This window comes from Silurus meridionalis, chromosome 13 (assembly GCF_014805685.1).
Source record: "Silurus meridionalis isolate SWU-2019-XX chromosome 13, ASM1480568v1, whole genome shotgun sequence".
In the NCBI taxonomy this organism is placed as follows: Eukaryota; Metazoa; Chordata; class Actinopteri; order Siluriformes; family Siluridae; genus Silurus; species Silurus meridionalis.
This window is the reverse complement of record NC_060896.1, coordinates 8,898,684-8,903,562: the sequence shown is the minus strand read 5'-3', so window position 1 is coordinate 8,903,562 and position 4,879 is coordinate 8,898,684.

Sequence of the window (4,879 nt, the reverse complement as noted above, 5' to 3'; positions counted from 1 at the left end):
GAGCATGTAAAGGCATATTTAGGGCGGGGAGGCGGAATCAATGTGAGCAATGTAATCCAAAGACTCCGCCCATTTCTTTCAGCGCAAAGGGAAAACCCGAGCGCGCTGGGCGTGGCATAGCAGCGGTGGGCGGAGTCTCGAGGGGGTCCCAAACACACGCACACACAAAAGGCTACATCTAAACCCGCACGTCTGACTACTACAGGATGTGCAAACATGGTACAGTGACTTTCCAGTAGCACCAAACTGGTTTTGTTACAATAATTATTATATTAGTATCATATCAAGTGTGTGTGAGAATAGTTTGTAGCTTTGTGACAGTCATTTTCTGCCTCTGTTTTGTTACTGACTGCTTAATCACATCTCCAGCGATTTCAGATCAGGCTCATAAATCCCTTCCCCCTCCACATCCACATCCCCATCCCTGCGCCTTCTTCTTCTCTTCTTCTTCTTCTGGTTCTTCTTCTTCTTCTTCTCTGTGACTTAGTCACTGTGTGTTGTGTGTAGCACGTGGTGAACGAGCTGAACAGGGAACAGGCTAGAGATGATGTGTCATGCACAAATTTCCTGTAAGCATCGTGAAGAGAGAGAGAGAGAGAGAGAGAGAGAGAGAGAGAGAGAGCATATGAGTGAGACAGTTTTGGAGGTTAAACATTTGAGATGGACAGAATGAAAGAGAGTGGGAGATGAACAAAAAGGCAGACAGAGTGAACAAAAGTAAGAAAAAGACAGAAACACAGACAGAGTGAAAGAGAGTAAGAGATGGGTATAAAGACAGTGGACGAGAGGAAGAAAAAGACAGATAGCGTGAAAGAGAGTGAGAGATGGACAAAAATACAGTGAAAGAGAATGAAAGATGGAGAGAAATACAAAGTAAAAGAGTGGGACTGACAGAAAGACAGAGTGAAAGAGAATGAGAGAGACAGAAAGACAGACAGTGAAAGAGAGTGAGAAATGGACAGAAAGACAGACAGAGTGAAAGAGAGAGAGCGAGGGACAGAAAGACAGAGTGAAAGAGAGGGATGGAAAGAAAGAAAGAGATCTCACTCTTATTGTACAGCTGAATTGTCGTTATTGCTTCTTTAACCAAAACTGAAAATCATGAAAAGAAACTCTGTAGTTTCTGTAGTTTCTATCATTTTCTAAAAATATATTGTATAAAAAAACAGATTGTGGGATATTTGTATCCTACAGTGTATTATATCATGATCATATTCAGCCTTACACTTTATCTGTGGTATGTGAGATGAGCAAATGCAGTAGAAGGCTTTTTTGGAGCATTTAATAATCATGTAACATTTTTTATCTTTCATAAAGATTTCAGTCAGACGCAGGGTGAGGTGTTATGGGAGATTAGACCTTTTAATAAAAAAACAATGAAAATGAAGGCAAAGGTTTGGCATTGGGAGTTGTGTGTGTGTGTGTGTGTGTGTGTGTGTGTGTGTGTGTGTGTGTGTGTGTGTGTGTGTGTGTGGTCTATAGGCCTGGTCATATAGTTGTGAGGGGATCCAGAGCCTCCAAGCACTCACATGTATAGTGTACAATGTTCACTGTATATTTGAGGAAACCAGGCACCCAGGAAGAAACCAATGCATACACACCTGGTGAACTACTGACACAAACAGGGACCTATAAGCTGTCAACACAACCCTTTGAACTATCAAACTGCTATTGCTACTATATATTACAAGAAACAATTTTCTTTCATTCTTGTTTTATCCTAAGCCCGGTTGTTAGATTGTAAACAGTCAGAATTTGCATTATATTGCAATTTACTGACACAATCCAGCAAAACCTTTAGACATCAAGTCTGTTTTCAGTAAAAAGGTTTCCTGTTTTTTTTTTTCAGCTCTTCATGTGTCAAAACCCTCGTCCTAAAACTCATTTGATGAAATCTTGATATTTTATATGCCAGCAGCAGCATTTTTACACAATTCATTTCCATTGCTAGCATCAGACAGAAATAATCTAAATATAATCTTTGGAATCTAAGTATTCATCCCAAACAATTTTTACGATTCTTACAAAAATTGTTTCTAGTACATAAAGTTTTATTTATTTCACTTTGGTTTTAATTTGGGTTCTTTTGATCCAAAAAGAGGACCGCCACCCTCCATAGTTTAAGAATGAGCTGGAATGTCATCCAGTAACGTCATGGAACAATAGGGAACATTATAAAATATTATTTAACTCTAGAGGGGTGACTCATAGCTATAACAGCCAGAGAGTTTCATCACAAACCAAGCCCCAACCCAGCAGGAAACAGATGTGGGCTGTTTTGGGGGGAAAGAAGGGCCATGTTGTGGGAGCTGACGAGAATAAGGGCACCCCCTGAGATTCTGATGGGAAACTCAAGGCAAAGTTCTCAGCCTTTTGGGGTATGAGAAGAGGAGGTCATGAACCTACAGATTAATACAGGCAGGCCGATAGCATTAATCACCTATTTCACTTTCCTCTCAACTCTCCATCAAAGGGAATTTCTCCCCTGTTGTGTCTGTGAGTTCCAGTAAGTTCTGCAGGTTTGTTGCCCGTAAGCAGGAAATGACAGTTATCCGTAACTATAGCAATGTAATTGACTTCCTGTTTTACACTTCTCTTAGATTTTTTTTAACAACCCAGAAATCATCATTAGTTCACACATTCTTTTAAACTTATATTGAAAGCCCTTTTATGTTTGTTATTTGTCATTATTCAACAGCAAATTTGTTTAATTTCCCTACCTCCGTCAACCACGGTGCAGAAATTCTTGCACTCTTATTAAATATCTAGCAATTAAATTCAATATTATAGTTAAACATATTAATAACTCTGATAATGTAACTGTCATTTAATGTAGTTTATTTTTTAGACTAATATATATTAAGAAATTAGTGCTGCGATATAATTTAATAAAAGTTTGTGGACACCTGGTCATATGTATGGTATGTGCTTTTTCAGCATCACATTCCACATTTAGTCTTAATTTGCTCCCAATAATTCCCTCCACTCTTCTGGGAAGATGTTCCACTAGATTTTGGAGTATGCGAGTGGAGATTTGTCCTCATTCAGACACATGGGAGTCTGAGAAGGCCTGGGGTGCAGTCAGTTTTCCAAATCATCACGAAGGTGTTCAATAGTGTTGAGGTCAGAGCTCTATAGCAGGAGATCTTCCACTCCAAATCATACAAAGCATATCTTCATGGGCATTGTCATGCTGGAACAGGATTGGGTCTTCAAGTTCAAGTGAAAGGAAACATCCTACACAATTGAGTGCCTTCAGCTTTGCAATAACAGTTCAGGAACGAACCACGTATTACTGAGAAAGTCAGTTGTCTCAATACTTTTGTCCATATAGTGTTCATAATAATTATTCTGCAGCAAAATTGCTCAATTTCCACATCTCTATCAAGCACGGTGCAGTAATTCTTGCACTCACATAAAATTAGAAATGGCAAAAGTACACAGATCCACTTAAGTAGAAGATACAGATACATATGTTTCAAAAGACTCTGGTAAAAGTTAAAGTATTGACTACATTTTTTCACTCAAGTTAAAGTAAATATGTTAGGGCTTTGACATTTTAGTAAAAATAAATAGCCTGCTTTAGTGTCACACTGGTAACTGGATCTCACATCATATTAATATAATAATACTAAAGAATTTCAATTTGTGTTATTTAATGAATGTATCCAGACTGAACAACCACCATATAGAACACAAGCAGAGAAAAGATGATGATGATCAGGAATGTCTCTGTTCTCATTCATGTTTACATCTCTGACTCCCTCTGTCTCATCCACATTAGCCATACTGTACTTCTTGTTGCTTTCTGCCCAGCTCATTGTTAGCTTCGAAAACTAGCCTACATCTGTGGTGTTTGATAATCAGGAAATGATACACCAGTGGTACATTAAAAAAGCTGCGCAATGACAAGAAGCAGGTTGATGGGTAGAAAAACGGCTCGCAGTGAGAAGAACAAATATTGATCATATCACCAAATAGATTAAAACTAAAGAAACGAGCTACTATATAATATAATATGGTTTTTAAATTAACATTTCTTTCACAAATATCTCTAAGGCTGATTTTTGGGTTCTTTGGAGATCTCTAACCAGCATTTGGTTACTGAAATGCTCTGCAGTGCAGGAAAAAAATAATGAGGTGCTTGTAATTCTGAAACCTTTGAAAAGCTCCAAACACTTGCAGATATACTTTTACACAATGCAGTTATGCATGAAGACAAGTTAGGTATTTAATTCTTTTTTTATTGCAAATTGTTGGAAAATTGATTGTATATGCCCAAAGGTTATGTGGAATGAGAAAAAATATGTAATTTTAGGTCTCATAGTAAATAATACCGGGAATTTTATGTAATGCAAATATTTTTTGTATTCTTTATTTATACATAGCAGTTGTAATCTGTTATTTTGTTTAGGAAATAAACAGATTTGAGTTTTACTGCTCTGCTGACCATGTGTATATGCTAACGCTATTTTGGAAACATTTGTATGCTTTATAAGAAGGGGGGAGGGTGAATGACACCAGCAAGTTTTTAGCTTTATATCAAAGAACACCAGCATGCAATAAACACCACGTAAAAAGTACCACACAATAAAATGACCAAACAAACACGTTAAAAATTTACATGTATTGAGCTAACGTGAAATCAAACCTGAGATTCGTATTGAAATTAAGATATCATCCAACTGGCTGACCAAAGAGCATTTGCTATGTCAAATAATCAATACTGAATCAATACTCATTTATTTTCCATCCAGAGTGTAGAGGTTCACTATTGACAACAGCCTTGGATGATATGTGTTTAACGCCGCTTTATTAGCAATGCTAAATGAGCTGGGGACTAGCTGAAAAAGACCTTTCAATCACAGCTAAAGCCAGA